Source organism: Ambystoma mexicanum, chromosome 3q, assembly GCF_040938575.1.
Source record: "Ambystoma mexicanum isolate Mex_15411 chromosome 3q, UKY_AmexF1_1, whole genome shotgun sequence".
In the NCBI taxonomy this organism is placed as follows: Eukaryota; Metazoa; Chordata; class Amphibia; order Caudata; family Ambystomatidae; genus Ambystoma; species Ambystoma mexicanum.
The window spans coordinates 1,115,016,064-1,115,043,748 of NC_090926.1; the positions used below are offsets into that span (position 1 = coordinate 1,115,016,064).

At 46.6% G+C, this 27,685-nt stretch overlaps 1 long non-coding RNA gene across 1 annotated transcript in view; it reads right to left on the bottom strand.

Annotated features, from left to right (window-relative positions):
- Positions 1 to 18,811, bottom strand: part of LOC138447654 (uncharacterized) — a 90,175-nt gene extending 71,364 nt beyond the window's left edge. Inside the window, exons 1-2 of the long non-coding RNA XR_011259922.1 lie at positions 18,592 to 18,811; positions 14,709 to 14,963 (exon numbers count right to left, since the gene is read on the bottom strand). This is a non-coding gene — a long non-coding RNA (uncharacterized lncRNA). The remainder of the gene's footprint in view (positions 1 to 14,708; positions 14,964 to 18,591) is intronic.
- Positions 18,812 to 27,685: the final 8,874 nt, after the last annotated feature.

Below are 27,685 nucleotides of genomic sequence, written 5' to 3' on the forward strand. Positions count from 1 at the left end.
GGAAACAGGAAAGACAACCTGGAATTCATTAGAGAGTGGCGTGGTACATACAAGGAATAAGAGACAGGAAACAGGACAGACAAGCGGGAATTTAACAGAAAGAGCAAGAGGCAGGCAGGGTTCATACAGAGGAACCAAAAGTCAAAGCCAGGACACATGAAGGAAACCAAGAATACACCAGAGGGAGCTAAAGTCAAGGTACAAGCATAAGAAGAACCAGGCAGTAGAGCCAAGAAAAAGGCAGGAGAACCTGGGCATAGAAAGGCGAACTGGCAATTAGAGCCAGTAAACAGAAAGGAAAATATAAACAAGAAGAAGATTAAGAGCAATGAACAGAAAGGAGAACACAGCATGAGAGTCAGGAAACAAAAAGGAGAACTAGGATTAAAAACCAGGAAACTGAAAGTGGAAACAGACTGTCAGAAAATCGAAAGGAGAACCAGGAAGTCACCAGAAATACAACAGAGAAATGCAAGATAAATGAAAATCAGGAATAAGGAGCCACGGGACAGACATGATAATTGAGTATATGAACTAGAAAACAGGAAGACAGGAAGGGACAAGAGCAAGGTACCAGAAAGGAGACCCGAGAATAGCAGCCAGACAATAGAAAGTAGAACAAGGATTAAGAACCAGGAAACAGAAAGGAGACCAGGCAACAGAAAGTAGAACAAGGATTCAATCCAGGAAACAGAAAGGAGACCCAAGAATAACAGCCAGGCAATAGAAAGTAGAACAAGGATTAACACCAGGAAACAGAAAGGAGACCCGAGAATAACAGGCAGGCAATAGAAATTAGAAAAAGGATTACGAATCAGGTAACAGAAAGGAAACCCAAGAATAACAGCCAGGCAATAGAAAGTAAAACAACAACTAAGACCAAGAAACAGAAACGAGAGGCGAGAATAACAGCCAGGCAATAGAAAGTAGAACAAGGATTAAAAATCAGGAAACAGAAAGGAAACCCGAGAATAACAGCCAGGCAATAGAAAGTAGAACAAGGATTAAGAACCAGGAAACAGAAAGGAGACGCGAGAATAACAGCCAGGCAATAGAAAGGAGAACATGGATTAAGAATCAGGAAACAGAAAGGAGGATAGCTCAAGGGCAACACGCTCGCATTGGAATCATGAAAGATGCAGAGCATCACAGGTTTGATCCCAAGGTCCGCGCTTAGAAACTGCTGGGTATTAGGCGCATTAAACAAAAAACAATTACAATAACTCAACAGCAAACAATTGGCAAAATTCTCGGAATTACCACAGCAGTAATTCCGACACGGTAATTCTGCAAAAAATGTTAACAAAAATGTAGATTGAGGCAGGGGTGGGCGGTTTGTGGGCGCAAATGAGACCGTATGGAATTGCGCGCACTCCATTTGAGGGGGGGAGTGGCAGGACTTTTTTTGGTGGCTCCCCAACTCCCCCACTCTTGCAGGGCTGGATGCCCCCCTGACAAAAAAGTTATATCAGAAAACGAGGACCGACAGGGCAACCAAACGCAGAGTGAGATTAAGAACAGCGTAATTAAAAGTAAGAAAGCCTCGCGAGGAGGGTGAACTGTGCCAGTGGAACACCCTGGTTCATGCATAAAAAGGACCACTGCTTTCAACCACTGAAACACGCCCCCCCCCCAGCTCCGAGAGGCACCCCCTGGCAGTCAGGCTAGGTGTTTCGTAGCGGGTGCCCAGAGAGAGTAGGAGGGGGGTGCATGCATCCGGGGCCCATTTACACCTGCTAAGTTCAGTTGCTGGCACGTGGGTTCCTGCTCAGCCACTGAAGTAGTGCAGGGAATGTATCTTAGAACTGGCTCTTTCGTTTCATTTCACAATTTCATATGACTCGCATAATTTCGCTTTTTATGCCAGTGGCACATATCCAAATGTCCACGTGCTGCTGGACCCATTGTGGCTTCGACATGGCAGAACATGGAAGAATAATGCCACAAGTCTGCCTAGAGAGTATCAGACTATGGGGCTACATGTTAAAAGGACACTTATACTGCGCACTATCACCACCGGAGTGGTCCCCTGGCGCTCTGACGGATCTGAAAGGCAAGAGGGTAGGATGGCTTAGTAGGGCAGAGCGGGAAGAGGTAGAGCGAGAGTTGTGACATCCTGTTGAAAGCTTCAGTTTGGTTCCACCGTTCGCTGAGCATGGATGCGGTTCACGGATCAGTAGACTCCCATGTGCTGTTGTGCGGGACTATATGTGGTTTGGTTTGTTGTTGCAGTGTAGTGAAGTGCATGCGGAATGGTGTGCCAAAATGTGGTTGTGCTTGTTTAGCGTTTGAGAGGTGAATGCAGATAGTTGTGGTTTTAGTGGCTGGATTAATGGGATTAATGGGGCTTTTCTTACCTTGTTGCTTCGGACATTTGTGTTTGATGTCTCTGTCCGTGCTGTGTACTGAGGTGTTTCGTGGTGGGTCACCCGCCGGGTTCAGCGCATTGAAGTGGCATGACTCTGTAACTGTCTAGCAGTCTGTGGGCAGAAAGGTGGTGAAGGCCTTCCCCCACCATTGGCTGGAGATGGATATGGTTGTAGGGTTTTCTCTTAGGTTGTCAGAGCGGTGTGCCTGCCATCGCTTCCCTGAGTTCCTAAGCAGGGTCACCCCACTTTGGAATCCAGGCGCTCGAAGGCCTCCTGGAGTGCCAGTTAATGGTTGATACTCCCTCGTCTGCAGCTAAGGTTTTTTACTATTTTTAACGGCATGGGAGCTGTTGTGGGCCATGGGCTATAATGGGTATTTTCCTGGTTTTTGGATATAATCATGACTTTTGTTTTGCCTGGGTTGAGTTTGAGGCTGTTTGTGTTCATCCATGTATAGAGTTCTTTTAGATAGTCTTTCAGAGTTGTGTTCTCTTCGTTTGCATATTCGATTTATAGATGATTTGTGCGTGGTCTGTGTAGTTGTATCACGTAAGGCTGTGTCTTTTGATGAACTTGATTAGTGGAGTCAGGTAGATATTGAAGATCAGTGGGGATAGGGACAATTCTTGTGGTACTTCGCAGTTGGTGTCCTGTTGAGTGGATGCGAGATTGGTAGAACCAAGACGTGTACTTTGTGAGGATTCCTTCCATTTAGGCACCCATTCTGATGTGCGCACCAGAAGTAATGGGTACAGCGCAGTTATTGATTTCGAGGACCCGATCCTCCAGCATAGAATATAAGAAAATCTGTAAAGAATCCTCTTGGTCAGGCCCCTCCATCTTCCAAGGGTCTTCCTTGCTGTTGTTTTCACTCCTGGTTGGTAGGTTTCCCTCATGGGAAGGCCGACTGTTCTTCTTTTGGGTTGCCTGTGTTGTCGTTGGTCTGGGGTTCAAGTCTCTGGGTGACTGGATCCTGTAATTCAATCTGCAATCACCCTGGTGGTAAGGCCGGCTGGTCCTCTTTTGGGTTGCTTGGGTTGTCGTTGGTCTGGGGTTCAAGTCCCTGGGTGACCGGACCCTGTCATTCAATCTGCAAGAAAAAATCTGAACTCATTGGGTTATTTCACCATTCCAGAGTCGTGTTTTCTGAAACTGCTGCTGTAAGGACTTACCCCAGGGCTCTCGGCTGGTGGGTTATTCTCGAAAGAACTCCTCAGAGGTCCTCTAAGCCCATGGTCATGGGGTTCTGCAAGTCCTCATCCTCTGTGGTTTACCCTAGACTTACATTGGCATTTCTTCTCAGGGTTTCTCTTTCTCTAAGCTGGAACTGGAGCTTCTTGGGAGCGTCTCCTCGGAAGTCCCCTGGGGTAATTTCCCGTTATCTGTGAACCTGTGAAGAGGAACTCAGACTAAACGGAATGTTCTCGAGAGCTCTGATTCTGAATGTTGTTTTGCAAAAAGTTAGTGCTCAGTGGTTTGTCTGCATCCCTAGCTTCAGTGACTTCTGAAAGTCTGATAGAAAGCCTGTCTTTGTGCCCTTTTCATCCACCTGGAACAGTTTGTGGTGCTGGGATGGTGAGAAAGCAGTTCAGGGAGGCCTGGTACAAAGGTTATTATCCAATGAAAGGAATTGCAGACAGGTACCATGCATGGCTGTTTCTCAGACTAAAATTTGGAAGAAAAAAGAAGGCATCTTGAGGATGTTCCAGTCACAGGCCCCAAATTTACTAGTCTACCATGCAAATATGCTTTGCCTGCCTGCTGCTGGTTAGTTATGGAGTGGCAAAATATACCAACAATTGTACTCCTTTTGAGCAACATTATTCCATAATGATTTATGTTTTGTCAGGTTGCTTTTTTATGTGATTTGTTTACTTTTTAATTAATTTCTAAAACGCAAGATATGACATTATCCCTGTAAAAGGAAGCATGAACATATTACAGTACCAGGTAGAGCTGGTTAAATATTAGGTCAAATGACTAAATTGTCGATTGGTATCTAATCCAAGCCTCTTCACTTAACCAAAGTGTTTGACTAATTAAATAATCTTTTATAACGCACTCAATGCCGGAGACCAGTCTTGGTGCGTGGAACTGGGATTTGAACTTGTGTTGCTCTGCGCTGTCTTGCTTCCAAGACAAAACGTGTTGTCCCTGAGCTAACCCCAGCCTCCTGTGCCTGATCCTGGCTATCATTTAATTTAACTGAGTCTTATCTGACAAAACCGAGAGCCCCTAGATGTGATTCAGTTCAGAGTGTAAACTATAGCTTAGAATTCACAAAGCCAAAGATTATGGCCTGTGCAACGTGAACATAGTTTCTTCGTGGAAACTTGTTCACCATACAAAGAAATATTTGTGGTTTCCAAATGTATGGGTCACCCTGAGAATATTGGTAACTGTTGCTTTTACTTAATAGATGAGAGGACTTTCAGCAAATTAAAATGAGGCGAGTGACTCTATGTCTCGAAAGGATAGCTCAGTGGCAACTTGCTTGTCTTGGAAGCAAGACGACAAGGAGCAACACAGGTTAGATCCCGAGTCTGCGCTTCGAAGCCTCTGGGTATTAAGCGCATTGTAAATAACCTATCATGTCATGTATACTTTCCATTAAGTGCAAAGTGAAAAAATAGATGATGCAACAGCAATGGAAACCTTTGGGGCTAAAAAATAGGAGTGTTATTAAGATAATGAACACATGAGATAATGATAGTGAATTGTTTTCTTTAGCAATATTGTCTATTTAGCCATGTCTATATATTGCTTTTACTTACTTTAATTACAAGTTAATAAAACCATTTCTTTATATATTACAAACCCAACATATTCTAAGACTAGTACATTCATATAAAGAAACTCCTGCCTTAAACTGTGCAGGGAAAGGGCTGAATAGTGGGAGAAATGTCATACATAGAAGTGACATTTTCATATGTTACATCCGCTGATTTGATAATGTTGGGGTGAGGGGATCGAGATATGGGGTGTCTGATAGAGTTTCAGCCTTGCTCTATATTTTATAGAAACTGTCATGGCAAGCGGGTGCACGATGAGTGAGGGAGAGGAGAAAGTATTTTATCTAAGCAATAATACAGATTTTTGAAGTCAATATCAGCTGTTAATGGCCTGCATGTCAAGGTAATGGCAGGTTGTTAACTGCCCAAGGAAAGGGGCATTACGATCATTAACATCCTGGGGTAAACAACCAGGGTGCTGCAGGCGAGGTGAAAAAGGGAAAACATGGTATGGGCAAGCACGGAACCCATGTTTCCTGTTTGTGAACGTGCGCTCTGCAAATACACCTGTTATGTGCGCCTTCGTGTTCATAGGCAGAGCCATCAATGGTACATCCTCCCGGCTCCTGAATTCCACTTTTCCAATCGTCGCTGCAGCCCTTACGGGTGTTCAGCCAGGGAAGGAGGGGGCAACAGACTTTGCTCATGGGAATGAAGGAGGAAGGAGGTGGCAGGTCATTGAGTTAGGGCAATTCTGCCACCCCCCTGCCCCCAAGCAGTCCAACTGATCTAAGGGAATCACTTGAGGCACGGGTCAGCAAAACGATCAGACTACAGGCATGCCCAAAGAGGATAAACAAGCATTGGCAATGTCAACCGTTTTGGTTTGTGAAAGACATTTGCCAGGCACTGCTGTAGTGGTATTAACTGGCCATAGATGGTAGCAGCTGCCAAATGGTGCGAGTACTTGAGCATAAGATATCATATCATGTAATAGCATTGCCTGGCAAATGCCAAATGTTTATACAGAAGCCAAAACTGTTGGCTTTGCCAATGTTTGTTTATTACAGGTCTACAATGAAGGACACCTGGTAGCGCTTATAAATCGAGTGGCTGAAGGAACACCTGGTTAAGACATTTTTATCACACCGGTAGCCCGTTTACAGCTCCAATAAAGTCATTAATTCTCAAAAGACTGCTTTGAAAAAAAACACCAGCAGGTGCCTTGAGCACACGGTTTGATGGTAAGGCTTGAAAAAACAAGCTCAAGGAGATCCCAGGAAATAGTAAAAAACCTTAGCTGCAGACGAGGGAGTATCAACCATTAACTGGCACCCCAGGAGGCCTTCTTACATGCTCTTATCAAGCGTATGTAGTCAAGGGATGGGATTAAGGTCATCATGTGGTGATGTCGTGTCTGTGTGTGTGTGTGCGTGTGTGTGTGATCGGTGGAGTGTCTGGGGTTTTCGGGGGAGGTGTGCCGTGCCGGTCTGCGGCAGTTCTCTGCCTGAAAGCACTGCTGTCATGGAAGTTCTCGAGCATGTGGAATCCTGAAGAGATCTCCTCTGTTCCCTCCTCCACTTAAACTTGATATCCTCCTTTAGGCTGGCCTGTCAGCTCTACAAAGATGACTTCCGGAGCTACCGCTCCACTAGCGTTAGGCCGGAACTGATTCGCACGACTAATGACCCACTGCTGTGGAAGAGTGGGTGAGTGCCAAATAGCTCCAGCTTATAGCTGGGAAGACAGTGTCTCCTTTTCCTTTCTGCAAGATTCTTTTGTGTTACTTTAATGTGCAGCCTGAAACGTTTGGTGGCAGTGAACTGATTTTTACGCGTTTCAACAATGCACTCATGTGTACCTTTATTTTTACAGCTATAATGCCTTTTGAGTATCCATGTAAGAAAAAAAGGCTGCTCATTGGGGTTGAAGTCCTGTTCTTTGTTGAATGTTCTTTGTTGGTAGCCTTCCTGCCCTCTCACAGCAGAAATGGCCACATAGTGCCATGCACTTTCATACGGTCCATGCAAAGGTCGCCCGCTCAGTGCTTGCAAACCTGAATGGGTTGAAACTGGGGATGGGGCTGTCTGAACCCAATCCACACTCCAGCCAAAGTGATGACTTGTTGCTGGCCAGATGTGAGGTAGTATACTGGCCACTATTGGACAGCCTCTACCTGTTTTAATCTTTCAGGTTCCTTCTTTTGGTAGCCTCGGCCTTACCCAGCCAGCATTTAGAATATTATTATTATAATCATTATCCTTAAGGTATTTATTGAGCGTTGACCTCACTTCAGGAAGCAACAGAGCACTTTACCACCATAGGGGGAAGAACAAGGTTAGGGAGCACAGAAACAAGGGAGTGCGGATATAACAAGAGGGGAGGGAGGGCACTAGTCAGCAATGGATCTACCAGTTAGCAGGGGAGGAAACAGTGCAGATCAGATCACCCAGTCTCCGGGATGGTGGAGGGTGGATGGTGCACGACCCTACGTGTTAGGGAGGAGGGTCCTGAGCTCCTTCTTGAACTGTAGAAGCGAGGGGGCAAGCCAGATGTTGATGGGGGAGGTTTCAGAGTCTTGTGGCATAGACAGAGAAGGCCTGTCTTCTGTTTTCTTTTCCTTCCTGTCCTGGTACAGTTCAGGTCTGGACATGTCCTTACTTTTGGTGAATCGTAGGCCTCCACGAATGTTGAGTTTCTCAGTGAGGTAGCTTGGTGACTTCAGGGGGACAGCCTTGTAGATGATGCAGTAGGATTTGAAGATGATATGGGCTTGCAGCCGGAGCCAGAGCAGTAGGAAGTGGGTCGGTGTGATGTGGTTGAATTTGTGGAGTCCTTGGATGAGTCGTGCTGCAGCATGCAGAACATATCTCAGGGGTGCCACGGCAGTCACAGGAAGGCCTTCCAGAAAGACATTGCCATCATCCAGATGGGAGAGAACCAAAGCTTGGACAGCAGATCTGACATTGTTTTCCCGGATTGAAGGGCTTGATTTTGCACAGGAGAGAATAAAAGGAGATGATCTGGAGTGATTCTTCGTGTTGTCCCCTGGAGACAAGTAGCCACTGTAGAAGGACAAACAGGGGGATGCTGGTGGACTGCTGCTTCAACTAGCATTTACTCTGCCAACCACAGTGTAGCAAACAGGGGAGATGTAGAAAAGGTGCCTTCATCCTTTCGACTGGTGGGAGCAACCAGTCCTGAGCCCTTCTTTACTTACCTCGCATGTTGAGCTAAGAAGATTAAAAGAGCCTGCCACTGGCCTGCATCAGCCCGCGACTAGTCTGCATGGACACAGTCTAGTCTTGGAGCTGGCAACTCTGCAAGCATCTTCTCTGCACTACTGGGGCATCTTCTCCCTGCTGCTGTTCAGAGAGTGGGGCCTGCCGGCAACAGATGTCCAACTGCTAAGCCTCTGAGTGCCTGCTGACCCTGTGAGGAGTGGAATGGACCACAGCTCCTGTATGCTTTGCTCTCGGGTCATACAGCATGATGGGACTAGTAGTCAAGCTGTCTTCACCCTATCCAGGGACACCTGTTAGTTTCTGCACTGACCATCGAAAAAAGCTGCAAACCCGTGACCAGTGTGAATGTCTAATTAGATATTGTGTTCGGACCTGTCGGCCCGCTACGGTTGGCTTTACAGAACCCCACACCCGTTGTGGTTCTGAAAAACACTTATAACAAGAGGCCATGTCTCAGAACCTTGACGAGAAGTGCATAGGCTCCCGGGTAAAACTCGATTTGATTTTAAGATCTACTTGATCGTCCATCAATCCTTTAATGGGGGGGATCCTCTTTATCTTGGATCTAAAATCCAGAGGAATTACCCGATATGCTTGCTTTGTGCCTTGGACCAGGAGTTCCTGGCATTTCCCTGATATAAGAAATGTAGGTTGGGAGCCAGGCATGCCTGAGTCCTTGTCTTGGCGGCCTAGAGCAAACTCCCCACTATGCTCTGCCTTAGTGCAGCTTTTCTCACCTTTAAGGTGGAGTTGAAAGTCAGACTATTTCCCTAGCCTTTACTGCAACCCTTTGACACCCACTGCTTGGTTGGCAGATGGCAGGCTCAACAGGATGTTAATTGTATATGAGATTGTCATATAAATGTCTTCAAACCCATTCAAACATTCACTCCGCTCTCATTTCTTATGTAGAACTGGTAAATGTGAAATATCTGATGGTCTTTACCCTACAAAGTATATCAGGCCCTAGAACAGGAGTAAATGGGGCTTGGTTACCTACAAAAAAGCAGCACTGCATGAAAAGGGTGTATCAGACATTAGGGGAAGGCAAAGAGCATTTGACTCTGCAAGAAAGAATAGGGACTAAGGCGTGAATGAGTGAGAGGCCGTGTGAGTCTGTGAAACAGTGAGTGAGAGCATGCATAAGCACTCACTGCAGATTAGGCCTCCTCTCCACCCTGGTGACATTATATTAGAAGTGGAAAGTCTATATCTCGAAAAGCTCAAACACACGGAGTCAGTACATCCTAAATGACAGCCTACACACTTGAAGACTAGAAAGAGCAAAATGCCCAAGCTGGCTATCCGGGATAGAAAAGCCTGGATGCAGCACTTCCAAATCCTAAGTGAAACTGTGCCTGATGAAACCCTACGCAGGCTCAGCAAAATATACTAAACGATGGCCAACCTCAAGGTAAAGTCATGAAGATCTGCAGAGTCACAGGACAGAGGTAATTGAATAACAACAAAGGAATTCAAGGAAGGACTGAACATTCTAAAAACAAAGAAACCCTGATAATCCTTTGAATAAGTTGCTGACAAATTTGGTGAGCCAGTCATAAAAGTCTTAATAAATCTAAACAATCTCATACTGTGATTATGCTCCCCACACACATGATCAGAAGGGATCATTGCCCCAATAGATAGAGTGGGGGATCCCCTGTACACAAAGAATCTTAGGGCATCTGAGTTAACAAAAGCATCAGTTGACTTTCCTGCAGTCTTAAAAACATGAGGATACAGATTTTTCTTCTCGACAACAACAGTGGTCACCGAAGCCAAAAAGTACTCCTTCTCAAAGGCGCTTCTCAAATGCGATCTCCAAGATTGAGTAGAATGTCACTCCTGCGTGTAAAGGGCATAGATTTGGAATCCAGGCATGATGTTGCAACTGAGAATTTTGCAAAAAACTATTCCACCAATAACAGCTTAAAGACCTATACCTGGTCTGCAAATGCCTTATTAATGACGCATCAAAATTATTGAAAACTATCTCTAGAATGACCCCTTTCCTTCACAAATCATAAAAGAAATTCCACCCATATCCTGATCCCGTCTACCTTCTCTCTTCATCCTCTTCCTCTCCAACGGGTACCCACATGTTACAAAGTAGTTACTATTCTTCTTATCCTTAAAACGCCCTCTGCTGTTCCTAAATGTGCGATAAACTATTGGCCTGTTTCTCTCCCCCCTTCCACTCTAAAAAGCTAAAACATGAGGCCTTCAGCAGGATCGTCAATAACCTGGAGACTAAGAAACTCCATGACCTTCTCCAATTTGGACCTTTCAGACGTGACTCCTCTGTAACAGCATGTACTCATGCCTCCAACTTCATTATCTATGGTCACCTCAATAAACTGTCTCCCTGCTTATCCTCTTTGACCTATTCACAGCCTTTGACACAATCGATCACCGTGCTCTTCTCTAGGCTCTCTCTAACCTTGGGACCCTGTACACTGCGCTTGCCTGTATTGCCTACTATCTGTCAAATCATTCCGTCTTCATCTTCTAGAACATGGATACGCTCAGATGCCACCCCTCTTCCAGTTGGATACCCCAAAGCTCTGTACTCTGTCTACTTCTCTTCATCCTTTATATCTCTTGTCACAGAAAGCTCACCCCTTCCTTTAGGTTCTCCAATCCATCTTTTACCCTAGAGAACACACATCTCCTTCTCCGGTCCTACCCCGACGCCTGATCCCTTCTTGAAGATCTCCATCCCTACTTCTGCCATCCCTCAATGGATGCCATTTTGGGTCTCATACTCAACCTTTTTGAGACAGAAGTGCTATATCTCTCAGCCCCTAAATCTCTACCCAATATCATTCCCCCCAAACCTCGTACTCCCTGCCCCAAAGCTTTCAGCCTTGGGGTCCCTTTTGACAACAAGCTTAAACTCCATAAATATGTCTCTTCAATTGCTGCCACTGATAGGCTCAGCCCGCCAACAAATCAGGACTATCCACCCTCTCCTCTCCTTCCACTCCACCAAATCTCTTTTCTCCACACTAGTACTTAGTGTATTAAGTACTAGTGTATTACTACTCGAACCTCCTCTGTATCATACCTCTTTAATCAATTGCCCTGCTTGAACAAAAGTATACATTTTGCCACTTGCAGATTTTTCAATCTAGTCCACTCTTACGCTACTGCACCCTTCCATCCCTTCCCGATCTCGCTGATAATTTACTCATGCAACCAATCCCTCTTCAAATTTCTATTCATGGGCATCTGTCATGCCGCCGTCTTTTGGTGGTCGCTGGCGGTTATGGAAGGCTTGGCATTGGCGGCGCCATTAGATTGTTCCGGTTTTTTTCCTTTCACTTCCTGGTTTGACGGTCTAGTCTTTTTCTCTTGTTTCTGTATTTAACCACGCCCCCTCCTGGGCTCTGTGCGTTGCAACTTTGTTTCCTTTTCCTTGTTGCCGTGCTACTTTGTTTTCCGTGCCTTTTCCTCCATGAATGGGGAATGACCGCCGGTGCCGGCACCTCTAATATCCGTGGGGATATCGGGCACCGGTAATGGTAGATCTGTTTGCTGGTATCCCACCAGAATTACTGGGTGGGATACCGGCAAACTTATAATGAGGGTTGATAACTAAATTCCGGTTGGTTCAATTATTTTTGCTCATCCAAGCCTAGACCACAATTAAACCCTCTAATGCAGTCGATATGATCTGAGTGAAATGAGACGTGTAAACATACCTGCACTACGACTGCATAAGAATCAAAACTTCACTGCCAGCTTTGGAGGCGGTCCAGCGTAGGTGTGATATAAATGTTTGAGAGCTCAGGTGACAAAGGAGATCCTGGGGAATACAAACTGAAGTTGTGATAAGATCCCCATGCCTGACCCTCTGCTCTCACCCCTTCAGGCATGAGGAGGATCCTTTCAGGGCATGCTCACAGACCGATGCACCGTCTCCAACGATGACAAAGAATATGATCTACCAGATTTAAAAAAAGAAACAAAAACGGGACAAGCCATAGACATAGAAGTAAGACTAGAACAAACAAAAATTAAACTGTAAACCTGCTTCTATGTCACTGGCCTGTTGCGGGAGCGGGGGTGCTCACAGGCACACTTCTCTCATTGGAGGAGGGCGGCCGGGGCGGGGAAGGGGGAGGAAAAGGGGGCATGAAAAGCATGCAAGCCCCATTCACACGCAGTAAGAGTCGCGCCGGGTCCGATTTCAGGAATTCGAAATCGGGTCCCGACAAAAACCAGGACCATAGCCACCCATCCTTCCAATCCTGGGACAGGGTTTATCAAATTTAAAAACTCCAGGGACGGAGGGCGATTTTCCGGGACTGTCCCGGGAAAGCCGGGACGTCAGGTCACCCTACCGACGCCATGACGAGGCAAAGGCTTATGCCAGATCATGAGCCTTCTTGAAGTTGTGGGGCACATTTTTCTAGGAATGGTCCTGGTGAAGTAGCATTTCGAGTATCATTGATATGATATGATATGGCATTTATAACGCGCCTATTCACAAGTGTTTTGAGGCCCGACGAGGCAAGGGAGGGGGAAACAGGGGGAAGACAGACAATGATCTTACTAGGCCAGGTGTCATTCAGATTGCGCAAGTTCATGGGAAGGGGGAAAGGGAAAAGTGCGTGGGGGAAGGAATGGGGGAAAGTGCAGTACATGGGATAGTAGAATAATAAGATAAATAAAACGACCAGATGGTGTCAAGTGCAATGTAAGAGCAGACATAAGTGCTGGTAGGGGGACTGTAGGGATACAGAATAACAATCCCCAGGTGCAGTGGTTGCCAGGGAGGCAGTGCAGGTGTGCAATTGGCGGGGCCTGGGCCCGAGATCAGAAAGGGTGGCTAGGTAGCTAGTGCAGTTTCAGCCAGGAATTCAACAGGGGAGGGGGAGAGAAGGCAGAAGCAAATAGAAGGGTTTTGAGGTGCTTCCGGAACCGGAGATGGTTCTCCTCAAGTTTCAGGGAGGCGGGAAGACTGTTCCAGAGGGAGGCCCCTGCTGCGGAGAGAGATCTACCCCCAGCTCGTTGAGTCATTCATTCCAGAGGACTCAAATGAGTTTTTTAGCAGAAGGTTTGGAGGGGAAGGGGTGCCAACACAATAGATGCCCACAATCTGTACAACAATCAGATGCTCACGAGCTAGGCCCGCGCTCTCAACAATACAATAGAAAATAGAGGGTTTCTGGCCATGTGGGACCAATGAACCCCGTAATTATGGCACACAAAAGATGTGTAAATTCCGTGGCTGGCGAGGGACACTTAACGACAACAGCTTGAGATTAGTGCCCCAGGTTATACATTTCATGCCATGCTATGCTTTGCAGTACGATGCCATGTTATACCATACAATTGCATAAGATACCATACCATACTATGAAATAACATACCATAAGATGATATACTATGCCATACCATGAAATATCATATTATACTTATACCATGCCTTGTCTCACCCCACCATGCCATGCTATACCATAATATGCTGTAGCATGCCATATCATACAATTCGAGACCATTACATGCCACTCCATACAATTCCGTGCCACACCTTATCATGCTATACTATAATACCATAACATACACCATTCCATACAATGCCACATCATAACATGCACCATGCTATGCCATACCATACCACTCCATGACATAGCACACTATGGCATGATATGTTATACCATAACATACACCGTGCCATACTATACCATGCCATATCATGACGCACACTGTGCCATACTATACCATGCCATATTGTGACATACACCATACCATATCATGATATAAAATGCCATAATATGGTATGCCATACCATAACATGCTACGTATCATGCCATACCATCCAATGCCACACGATTGCAGTGGTAAGGAAAACACAGCCCCGATGTCTTCGGGCTTTAAGCGCTTTAGCAGTGGCCAAACGGTCTTCGTGCACACATGCACACCCTGTGTGAAGTCGCCTGTGGTGTGTGGCCTTCCCTACGCATGCAGGGATGAGAGGGCTCGGTTCCCAGGACCCTTCCCCTACACTCTCATTCCCAGGCCCGGCTGGGAACGCTCCCCCAGTTACTTCTGCGATCGTCTTTGCATTCCTTCCAGAGTTTATGGCTGTCACATAAAGGGAAAAGAACGCCCTGGGTGACCTCCGGGGAGAGCGCCCGAAAATAGACTCCACCTTTGATGGGACCAGGGGGAAAAACGGGATCAAAAAAGGAAAAAAAAGAAAGAGAGAGAGAGAGAGAGAGAGAGAGAGAGAGAGAGAAAAAAAAAAAAAAAAAAAAAAAAGCAAGAACCAAACTCTGGCCTTCCTCGAGAGTTTTAAAACAAACGTCAAAAAGCGAGCCATTGATTGCCGCAATAGTCATCAAATTGTTTACCTCGTTTTCCCGATACCAGTTCATAGTTCTTTTGTGAGGTGCCTCGATGGCCAGTTCATAGCGCTGAGCACAGTTTGCACCAGGGCACTGCCCAGGGAAGCCTTCGCCTCATCCGGTAAGTATCATTTAGCGTCAGGTCAGTAGTCTGGTGCCCTCCTCCCCCTGACTCATGGCAACGGCACTCGCCCTCGATGCCCCATGCGCTGCTTCCGGGCCAAAAGGCGGGCAGTTCAATCACCCTATTTTTACCGCATTCTGTAAAAGAGTAAAACAATCGGTTATGGGTGGTAAAGTGACAAGCCAAGGAAATGGAGTTCATATAAGATGGCGGTGATGAATTGTGAGAAGGGAAACGCGCAGGAGTGGTGGCAAAACAATGTGAAGAGGGGGACAGGCAGCGCGAGCTGGGCCAAGAAATGCACAGAAGCAGGAGCCCCGAGACTGGGCTATCTTGGGGAATGTGGCAGGCGTGCTGGACTGCAGGGACGGCCAGGGGCATAACACTGTCTGGGGCACCAAGGAAAAAGTGGCCCATAGATGCCTTCCTTTTGGGACAGACTGAGTAGTACCCAAGGAGGTGTTTTCTGATAAAATGTGATGCAAACGGTTTAATTTTAAGAATATTTTTTCAGCAACAGTGGTCTTAACTACTCATCTACTCAGTGTAGTAACTGGCCCACTTTGACCTAGAAAACTGTCCCAGAAGAGCATTTTGAGTTTTTGGTTCCGGCATTGCCCTAGTTCCCTATAGGCCAGGCCTAACCTGCTGACCTAGGGCGAGGGAACTTGCGGGGTGGGTGCTGGAGCCCGTGGTAGGTTCATATAACTTGGGAGGGAGGGGCGATGTCCTCTCTTTGATGTGTATGAGCGAGGTGAGGGCATTTGTGGGTTGAGTTTGTGGTGTCGGACTCACACAGCAGTAGGTTGGATTGGCACTTGGACGGCTTTCATCTGTTTTCTGGAAGTTGGGTGGTGGACTTCTGTGGGCAGGTGTTTGGCCAGAGAATTCCAGAGTTCACTTGAGAGAAGATGAAGGCAGGTCCTCTGTGGCGTCAGAGGTTGAGTTGCTTAGTTCCTTGCCGACGCTTAGCGATGGACAAACCTGGGTTAAACAATACTCGAACCCCTTGCCAAATGCCGCAAAGAAGGAGATCTGGTGTAGAGAAAAGGGAGTGTGCGCTCGTTCCAGCCTTTACTCTCGAGAGTGCCAATGCTGCTCCCATCTGAGGATATCAAACCATTTCTTAGGACATTCCCTTGAAACTTTTCCATAAGATAGCCAGCGCTTCACAAGCCAGGCCTTTCATTGTTGGAGTCAGGCCTTTAAGAACCATTTTGACCTCCACTGGGCAGCTAACACAGACCGCGTCTCGCTTGTTACTTATGAGCATATTGATTTACGCTACTCATGATTCTATTTCTTTCGGCCCCTCATCTGACAGATTTTGCATCTGAGATGTGGGTGGTGGCCGACGCAGAACACTGCGATAGTCGAATCAGGCGATCCTAAGTGTACCCATCTCGAGACCGCGTCTCGCTTGTTACTTATGAGCATATTGATTTACGCTACTCATGATTCTATTCCTTTCGGCCCACCATATGATAATTTTGCATCTGAGATGTGGGTGGTGGCCGACGCAGAACGCTGCGATAGTCGAATCAGGCGATCCTAAGTGTACCCATCTCGAGACCGCGTCTCGCTTGTTACTTATGAGCATATTGATTTACGCTACTCATGATTCTATTCCTTTCGGCCCACCATATGATAATTTTGCATCTGAGATGTGGGTGGTGGCCGACGCAGAACACTGCGATTGTCGAATCAGGCGATCCTAAGTGTACCCATCTCGAGACCGCGTCTCGCTTGTTACTTATGAGCATATTGATTTCCGCTACTCATGATTCTATTCCTTTCGGCCCACCATATGATAGATTTTGCATCTGAGATGTGGGTGGTGGCCGACGCAGAACACTGCGATAGTCGAATCAGGCGATCCTAAGTGTACCCATCTCGAGACCGCGTCTCGCTTGTTACTTATGAGCATATTGATTTACGCTACTCATGATTCTATTCCTTTCGGCCCACCATATGATAGATTTTGCATCTGAGATGTGGGTGGTGGCCGACGCAGAACACTGCGATAGTCGAATCAGGCGATCCTAAGTGTACCCATCTCGAGACCGCGTCTCGCTTGTTACTTATGAGCATATTGATTTACGCTACTCATGATTCTATTCCTTTCGGCCCACCATATGATAGATTTTGCATCTGAGATGTGGGTGGTGGCCTACGCAGAACACTGCGATAGTCGAATCAGGCGATCCTAAGTGTACCCATCTCGAGACCGCGTCTCGCTTGTTACTTATGAGCATATTGATTTACGCTACTCATGATTCTATTCCTTTCGGCCCACCATATGATAGATTTTGCATCTGAGATGTGGGTGGTGGCCGACGCAGAACACTGCGATAGTCGAATCAGGCGATCCTAAGTGCACCCATCTCGAGACTGCGTCTCGCTTGTTACTTATGAGCATATTGATTTACGCTACTCATGATTCTATTCCTTTCGGCCCCTCATCTGACAGATTTTGCATCTGAGATGTGGGTGGTGGCCCACGCAGAGCCCTGCGATAGTCGAATCAGGCGAGCCTAAGTGCTCCCATCGCTATGACTCCATATTCCTTTGGGATAAAATAAATGATTCTGTTCATCTTCAATATAGAAAAATAGCAGCTCGAAACCAGAGAATCGACCTGGCAAGAAGATCGAGTCTCCTGTCCAGAGCAAGGCCTCAGCTCTTTGCTCTTAGCCTGGGACGGGGGGGAATGGTAACTGAGGATGACGACTGTTTCCATGGAGACCTTTCGTTTCACATTCCATCTATCAGGACCAAATGGTCTCTTTACCCTGTCCAGCCGATGCTATGTTATGGCCCAGTCAGCTGTTGCCAGACCATGGTCTGTGGAGGAAAGGATGAGGGAAAGGTGAGAAGGGAAGAGCAGTGTTGTAATCTAGACAATACCAAGTGGCTGGAAATGCAGGGGTTGAGGGACTGTGCACTAGTGCGGCAGTAGGGGTGCCTGCATGCTCATTGGCAATGGACCGGATGGAATGCTAACCAGAAAGAGAGAAAATAAGACGTCCCACAGTTTCTACTACTACTTGCAGGGTTGCACTAGAACTAGTGGGAGCAGGCTTGTGTGGTGGTCTCGAGCGTGCCCAGGATGTGTGGAGGTTTGATTGTGGGATCATGTTTTTAGGCCGTTCCCTGCCACAGCCCAGGAAATGACCTGACCAAGCGCACTGTCAGAAGTGACAGAACCAGGAATTGGCTCTGTACAGGTGAATGTGGAAAGCACAAAGCGGGCATGGGAAAATGGAAGAAGGGCTGAGCCAGACCGCCAGACCCTTCAAGAGCCATTGGTGCATGGCCCCCCCTTTGGGGGTGGATTCACTAATGAGTACTGTGGATGAAGAGGCTAAGAACCATGGGGAGGAAGGTAACCTGAGGTCAGGAGGACCCATCGATCCGAAGGAAGAAGTCGGCAATATCCACTAGTAGGACTGCTTGAGAGTGCGGAAACATGGGTTTCCTAGAATCGAGCACATGTATTGTTGTGGTTAATGTCCAACACCATTGAATAATGACTGCACAGCTAGTGGATGTATAGTTGAGATGATATGATAGGTTGTTTATAACGCTCTTAATACCCATAGGTTTCTAAGCGCTGACCCAGGGTTCGAACCTGTGTTGCTCTGTGTTGTGTTGCTCACAAGGCAAGCACGTTGCCCTTGAGCTATCCTCCCGAGCGTTGTATTCCATTAAGCGCAACGTCTCATAGTGCAGGATGCCCAGCCTCAGCCCCCCTCCTCTCCTCACCTCATTTCCCGCCTTCGCCTTCTAGAAGCCCAGGGAATCCTACATGACAGACGTCTCAGTCAAGCAGGACACAGCAGAATCCCACACCAGCCCCGGGGTGCAGAACAAGATGCACTGGTGGTCTTTAACTTTAGGCATGAGGTGAGACCGCGCCAGGCACCAGTCACATGGAGTGGGACCCCCGCGGTGAGCAGGAGATACAGCCCCCTTCAGGAACCTAGATTGGGGTCCTAGAGGAGAGAAAAGGACAATTAGTACACACCGCCTATTGCCTCACAAGCATGCACCCCAGTTCATAGTGTGTAATATCTAAGCGATCCTAAGGAGGGGGAGCAATGCAGAATACAGGTAGGTATACAGCGGGGGAAGAGCACACGAGGCCCACCCGATTCCCATATGAGAGCCCCATTAGGAATAGAGTGGCAGAGCAGAACAGAAATAGAGCCAGAGGGTCCCAACCAAGCGCTAAAAAGCCAACGCCACACGACCCGAGAGCAGAGGGACACAGCCAAGAATCAACAAAGGGGCAATAACCCAAGAATGCGATATGATTGGGGAGCTAGGAGCAGGTCACAGCAGAGAGCGACGTAAATATTCTGTCTCATTAAGACCCTATGAAAGTAGGGATGCCCCAGGGCACAGGTAAAGGGAGGACAACAAAGGGCAAAGCTAAATGTGGGGCAAGTCTGGGGCAGACTGTTGCTCATCTACGGGGGTAGGGGCGAAAGGCATCTCCACTCTCCTCTGCCTATTTCTGGTTACCCGGATACTGCGTGGGAGGTCAACAGGAGCATTGGTTCTGCAGTGCCATGAGGTAAGGTAAGTAGCAGGGAGCACACACAGTAAGTAACGCAGGCCAGATTATACTCAATAGCTAACTGGAACTCCGCAGTAATCACCCTCTTTTCTCTCTTTTCCACAATCCAATTTCAATGCAGAGTCAATTGTAGAGGGCGCGTGCCTTGCACATCACTGCATGCAGTAAATAAACCACATTATAATACACGTCAGATTATACTCGAAAGCAATGCATAACAGTAAACAGGGGCATTCTACATGGACAGAGTGGGGCCTACTTTTAGCAAAGGGAGCCCCTGAACCCCTTGCAGGTCTGCCAGTTACGCAGGATCCGCTCTCGAGTTCAGGGATCTTGTCAGGGATCGTGTCACGTGGCCCTATGTCTGTCAGTTGCTATCTGTATTGATAGCCCAATCCTATAGATCAGGTGCAACCAACCATGACAGTGGTCCCCCTCCAACAGGAGCTCATGCAGTCAGGGTCGGACTGCGACAAGAAAGAGGACCGGTCACCAAAACAAAAGCGCCCCACTCCTCGCCTCAAAAAAGTGCCCCCCCCCACCTCACGTGCCTTGACCTCTGATAACATCACCGGAAGTGATGTCGTTTGACCCATCCCAAAGTGACATCCCGGGAAGCAATGAAACACAACATCTCACCCCTTGACAAAACAGGAAGTGGAATCAAATAGCATTGTCCCTAAGGACATTAAATGACTGTGAATCCAAGCACACTTCCAAAGCCAAATTATAATATGTTATTTTATAGCACTTACGTTTAAGCTCCTTTTTTATAGAAAAAATAGGCATACAATATCACCCAACCTGTGTTGGTACTCATTTATCGACCTAAGAAGGCTTTTTGAAAGAAAAGAAAATGAAAAAAAAATATTTTGTTTCCAATTTTTTTTCTCCAAACCAGCCCAGGCATGGCCAGAAACTGGCCCCCACTCCCCAGGGACGATTTCAGCCCCGCCACGGGCCGAAAGGCCGAGGGGCCAATCCGACCCTGCATGCAGTGTGGTCACAAAGAGTCAGCAGCGATCGCCCCCCCCCCACAAAGAAATACCATGACACCAGCTAGTCCTCCAACCCCTGCCCTCAACACACTCAACTGACTACCCACAGCTCCGACACTCAAGAGACACAGGCTGACCCGGCAGCATTACAACCCAACCCAATACCCACCTGCCCCCAACATGAACACTGGTACCAAGACCACAGAGGGCCCACAAAACTGAAACCGAAATGCACGCCGAGGGCCCCGAGAAGCAATGATTCCCAATGTCCCCTACTGATCCCCACAGTAGACCCCCAGTTCTCCAAACTTGGGAGGATAGCTCAGGGGCAACGTGCTCGCCTTGGAAGCAAGACAACACGGAGCCACACAGGGTCGATCCCCGAGCCCGTGCATAGAAACCTCTCATTTCATATCAAACTGCATCACGTCCGACAGGCGCCTCGGCTTCATAAGCCCCGGCCACATCTTATCCCAGGCCCGCCCGGCCATCCCATGCTATGTTACTGAGATATATGCTGGGCACTGCTGACCTTTGCATGGCTTGTGAAAATATTCTTCAGTGTGGCCCTGAATGGCACCGTGCCATGTCTCGGCGTAAAGCCAAAGAGGATTAAAGGGAAAGATGCTCCCTGTATCGAGCTGTTAAAGAACGACCCAGCACTCGCATTTGGACAATATCTTTGCATTGTCTGGGATCTTGAACCTTGGACTTATTTTATAGTTGGAACCTTGTGGTCCAGGTTTTCTTTTTTGACAGTGATTTTAACAACATTGATTGAGTCCAGGAAGACGGCTAGTTTCCAGAGAAATAGTGATAATTTGATAGAAAGACCAAGCACTGGGGGCCTTATCTGCTTTAGGGTCTTTGCAGTTTAAATAAGTAGGGAATCACTTAGGTTTTAATTCAAAACATACCTCTTGATGGCCAATTTCCCAGCAGGGCGATCACTGTCACATGGCCCGGATGATTACCTCACATCAGAACCCTTCCGTCCGTTTACGGTACAAATGCGAGAAAAGGTGGCAAATCCCACCATTTGAGCTACTCTGTCACACTCACTTCCCTCCAAAAATATGTCTGTTCATTTTTCTTGGAGAAAGACCCACCCATTTCTTCCAATACCCCCCAAAAAGACATCTGTCTGTTTTTGTGAAGGTGTCTGCAAAGGACACATTAATAACGTCTCGCTCCCTATGAGCAACAGCAGGGATCAATAGATGATTTGTCTTATACCATCAAATGTAAGTTAAAAAAAATTCTATTAAATAAATAAATAAGAGCAGAGGCGATTTCGAGGACAAACCAAGAAATACAAAAAGCACACAACAGACGAAGACCGAAAGCACGCAGTCCGAGTCTAAGAACTACAATGATTGCCACATCAGGAAGAGACCCGGCGCGGTGAGTTACGCGGTCCATGGCGCGCCGAGCCTCAAATAACAAGGTGAGTGAGTGCCCGCTGAGGAGTGACGGGACTAAGTGGACTGCGAGACCACAATCAACTTTGTTTAGGCAAGAGCTGAAGTAAGAGATATGGGATAATCTCTCTGGAGTGGCCCACCCTCTCTCTGATATTCAGGGTTTTCTGAAGTTGGTCAGGCAGTCTGATTATTGCTTGCAGCAAGATAAAAAAGAGAGATGCAAGGATAAGGGGGTGGGAAGGTCCTTCACTATGTACAATAGACTTACACACACTCATCAGCCCAGAGTGGCTGCCAGATAACGAGTCCATGCATACTGGGGCAGTGCAATGACCTCTGTCTGATGGGGCGATATTATAAGTCTCGGGAGGATAGCTCAGCGGCAATGTGCTCGCCTTGGAAGCAAAATGACATGGAGCAACGCAGGTTCGATCCCCGGTTCCACGCTGAGAATTAAGCGCGTTATAAATATCACATCAAATAAAAAAGTTGGCTTGCATTTATGTTGTGCATTTGGTGGAATTAGTTTCCAGTGCGCCATCATGTTAAGACTGGAGTGGTGACGCGGCCTTTGAGAGCACTTGGCCACGATTTAGGATGACTTTTCCATTACACGATTCCGGACATATTTTGCTCCCAGTTCAGTATGTTGTTGTTGTGCCCTCTTTTAACTGCAGTGCCGTGTCCCCAGTGTGGCTATAGAGGGCGCCTCCTTTCATAATTTGCTGGTGCTTAGTAGCCTGGCAATGGAAGGAAGGGATTCTGCTCTACTCATGGTCTGCTGAAGGACCTGTGTGCTGCTCATCTCTGGGCCTTATGTTCACCAGAACGCCTCAGTAGTGTTTTATTGAAGCAGAAGGTTACCCTTTAGGAGACTTACCCCTGAGAGCCTTCATTCCACTTTGAATGACACTGAAGATGGTTTGTGATTCTGATCTTTGGAGGGGGGGGGTGTGTGTGTGTGTGTGTGTGTGTGCGTGTGTGTGTGTGTGTGTGTGTGTGTGTGTGTGTGTGTGTGTGTGCGTGTGCGTGTGTGTGTGTGTGTGTGTGGTAATCCTGCATTCAGACCAAGCCTCTAGTTATATTAAATTATAATCTTACTGATTCCAAACCTAAGGGAATGCGGGGATTCCTTGCTTGCATTAAATAAAAGCTGGGGAGGAGTGTCCTTGCGTGATATATGTCAAAACATGTTAGGTTATAGAGTTTTTGGCACTGAGGCTGTTCCAGTAAATGGCAAATTGTTCCCCCTCCTGGGGGACCAGGCCTTGTCTGTCGAGGAAAGAAAAAAGGAAAATACAACAGGGACTGAAATGTGTGAGAAGAATAGGAAACTAAGTAGAAACAAAAGGAAAACCAAAATAGTACCAAATAATGTCCCGGATGCAGAAGAGCACACAGTTGCATAGGACCCTCTCCTTGGTGATGTTTTATAATCCTCACAGTCAAACCTTTTAAATAAGTCATGGGCCTGTGTTTTAGTCTTCCACGTACACATGCATGTCACCATCATTATTATGTGCTCTGAGGACTCCTGTATTCAGGTCAAATATGTATCTCGATTGGTTCCATGTGATATAATCGCGGCAAAAATTGCAGTGGTAACAAAATATCGCGGCAAAAATACCCCCGTTTTTGCGCCGCAGTCCATGTAAAACATGCGGGGGACACCCCCGCAACCCCTGCTCCCCTTAAATGGTATAACGGGGCACACTTTTACCGGGTCAAATGGCGGCATTTTGGCAGCGATATTTTTTTACCGCAACATTTTTGCCGCGATTATATTACCTGATACCTCTCGATTCCGATCATATTACAGCTGCTGTTATAACTCCCCTCCTCTGTTTTGCCACATGGTCTGTTTAAGTCCTCCATATTGTTGTGTAAAGTCTCAAAGTGTTTAGTAAAGGAATAGTTTGGATCGCTCTTCGTTTTGGAGAAGATTCTGATGCCAATCTATCACTTTTTGCATATGCATGTGTGAGGAGTCAGCAATGAAACCCAGGCACAAGTGAGTCACAGTTTTGGTCACAAAGACTTTTATTCAAATAAAAGGGGGGTGGAGAAATGCCTCTCTGTAGCTGCTCGAGAGGTGTTTCCCTGCCTAAATCCAAAGCGAAGGGTCTGTCGATGTCAGAAGGTGAAAAGGGATGATGTCTTTGGCATTGAGCTGTGCATAAATGATCAAAAGAAAATATGTAACTCCAAAGCAAAAGTTCCATAATGTCAGAGTTCCTTGTTTCAGAAGGTGGCTCCCTTCCCCTGTATTTCTCTGCACACTGCTTTATGTTCAAGGACATTAGTTCCTTAGGTTTCTCTTTTTAAACACAAAACTGGTAGAAACAATGCTTTGTCCACTGTTCTTTGTCTTTTTAGGAATCCTGCGAGGTTTTCTTTCTCTCTAAATATAATTGCACAGTGTTTTGCTAATCGTGATATATATCTATATATATATATATATTCAGTAAAACAAACTTTGTTAAAGGGACGTTATGGCTAAGTTGTCCTACTAAAAACCTGTGAAATTCAGTAAAAAAACTTTGTTAAAGGGACCTTATGGTTAAGTTGTGCTACTAAAAACCTATGAAATTCAGTAAAAAAACTTTGTTAACGGGACGTTATGGTTCGAAGTAAAACCGAAAAACCCTTGAAATTCGGCAGTTATGGTAAGCTAAGCAACCATAACTCGCGCCACCACTGTGCACTGCTAACACTAACACCCAGGATATCAAAGATGACATCAGAAATGTCATTGTCAAGGCGGTGTTCCAAATTTACAAAACAATACCATTGGCCCTGATTTGAAAAAGACGGCTGAGTCAGTTGAAACACGTGTCATCCCAATAGGGCACTCGTTCACATAAATATACCACCTTATAATTACAATCCTACTCAGTGGAGTTATTATTTTTTGGAATTGTGGCGCATGAATGCAAGAGGTGTAACTACAACCATTCCATTTCCTTTAAAAACGGAGTAGAGAAACCACTATTTCTCCGTTGTTAATCTGCTCATGCGACAAACCTATTGCTTTAATAAGGGCGCTGAGGTCTAACCATACAAGTGTCCACTGAAAAGGTTCCTCATCCCAATTCATACTGTAAAGTAACATCTGACTTCATTGCACACCTTGCGGAGAATGCCACATGACCATAGGCTGGCGCACAGCACGGTGACGTGTGCGAGAATCTGTACACACTTAACAATAATATGTATGCCTCGTGGACAGTGTGGAAATACATTTTTTACTGATGTAGGAACTTCCACCTTCAACATTTCCCTTGCACAGCTCGAACACTTATTCATAGTCAGCCATTAGCAATGTAGAACACAGTACATACTTTTAGCAAAAGAACTAGTTATCTGAAAACGACATGAGCTAAGGCCATCCCTCCTACCCAAGAAACAGCACCACTGCTTTAATAAAGGAGCATGAGAAACACTGCCCCTACCTTACAAAAAACACACACACAACATTTTCCCGCGTCTACCTAGCCCCCCATATTACTGTCTGGTGCCTCTTTGCTCATTTCCGTCCGCAACTTTCCTTCTAATCGCATACACTCCATCTACTTTAGATATCTCAGGAAAGGACATAGACGCAATAACATTTGCCATTAACAATCTAGATTTGCAAAGCAGTAACGTGTGCTACTGAAAAAGAGGATTTGTCGTTGTTACACGGGACGCCTGTGGCGTCCCGAATTAGAAAACAAAATCCTTTTCCAAGATGGCCACCATAGAAAGGGAAAGCGGTTGTTCCATACATGGCTCCTCTTCGCTTTCCCTGGCAGCCTGCAAAAAGCAAAAAGGAAACGATGTTACCATATTACCAGCAGCACTTTTTTCCTCCCTTTCAAATGTATCTCCTACCTGCAAGGCAAAAAACCTTGGGGTCATCTTCGACTCCACACTCTCCTTCTCTCCTCACATATCCGACGTATCTAAGAAGTCACACTACCAGCTACACCTCCTCAGAGGTATCCTTCCTTTCCTCTCCTTCCCCCAGAAGCTCACTGTCTCTAGAGCCCTGGTTCTCTCTAAGCTGGACTACTGTAACAGCCTCTATCTTAATCTGCCCGCCTCTACTCTCCGCCCTTTGCAACTCATCCAGAACAGGACTGCAAGACTTGTCCTTGGCCTCAAGCCCAGGGACCGTATCTCTCCAGGACTGAAATCACTACACTGGCTCCCAGTGACTGCGAGGATCAAGTTCAAAACCCTCTGCATTGTCCACAAGGCCGTCTGGGGCCTTGGGCCAAAATACCTTCAACTCTCTCTTCCTAAATATCTTCCTTCTCGAGCTCTTCGCTCATCCGCCTCCAACTCCCTCAGGGTCAGCCGCTTCTCCAAACAACGAGTTGGGGGCAGATCTCTTTCCACTGCAGGGGCCTCCCTCTGGAACAGCCTTCCTACCTCCCTGAAACTTGAGGAGAACCACCTCCGGTTCCGGAAGCACCTCAAAACCTTCCTCTTTGCCTCCGCTTTCTCTCCCCCTCTCCCCTGCTAATACTACTGAAACTGCACTGAATCTGCAACTGGGCCATTCACCGTTCTCGGCCCAGCCACTCTCCCCTGCACTGCCTCCACGGCAACCCCTGCACTACGGGACTGTGTCTGTATCCATACAACCCCCCTTCCCAGCACTTGTCTGCACTTACCTCGCACTTGCCACCAGCTGGCCCTTGTTATTTATCCTGTATGCTGTATGCTTATAACCCTGTACTGCACTTTCCCCTCTCCCTTTCCCCCATGCACTTTTCTCTTCCCCTCTACCCTTGCACTTGCGCGATCTGAATGACACCTGGCCTAGTAAGATCGTTGTCTGTCTCCCCTTGTTCCCACCCCCTGCCTCGTCGCGCCTTGAAACACTTGTGTATAGGCGCGTTACAAATGCCTTATCATATCATATCATATCGTAATGTCGAACAACCTTACCACAAAGCCAGTCCCAGGTGGACATGGCCACTATAATCCTATCTTTTCTCCATTCTGGTCATGGCCAGTAGCCACATTGTGCGGATCATGACCTTATACCATGACCCCGACATTCTGCCCACTCCCCATGGCTGCAGCCTACCCCTCAGTCAATTAACGTATACCACTACGTTTTTTAACTACATTACAACACTTGTGTAATACGAAAACACTCCTACATCTCGTCACATAACCAACCCTAATGATATTGTACACTTTTTTGGATGACGTTCCTCTCCAGCGTAGCCAAATGCACCCATAAGCACCTACGTGCCGTGACACAGAACCTGCAAATGAACACACAGCGACGTACAACGTAGCACGTTACATTTTGAAATAATAAACTGTTTTTTAAAGGAAAACATTAACAATTTTAGAATTTGTAAAGTACTTTAATTTCACAATAAACTGTCCGAGACCATCAGACTATTCCCATTTTCAATCAAATAGTAACTTTGTTCGGTCGTCATCGAAAATGTTAATCGTGAGGCACACGTTGATCTTTTTGCCCACACAAAGTATTCGCTTTCAATAAAGCAACTGCTTTGGTCGCACAGTGATTTCCAAAACGCCGACATGAACTTTGGCCTACACCACCATAAAAGATGTTATGTTACTCCTAATGGCCACTCCAGCATATGGACAAATGGGGCCGGGCCGGTCATCCCACAATACAGTGACGGTTAGGCAGCCGGTCACTACTATGTGCATCTGCGTGCAAAGAATCCATCACTTGGCATCTGGAATCCATGGCAATCACAGTACGGCAGAATGTAGCTGTTCGGAAAACGTAACAGAAAATACATATCAATACCCAACCTTTATCAAACAATTTCAAAAAAGCCAAAAAGAAAGTGGAAACTGATACACAAATCGAT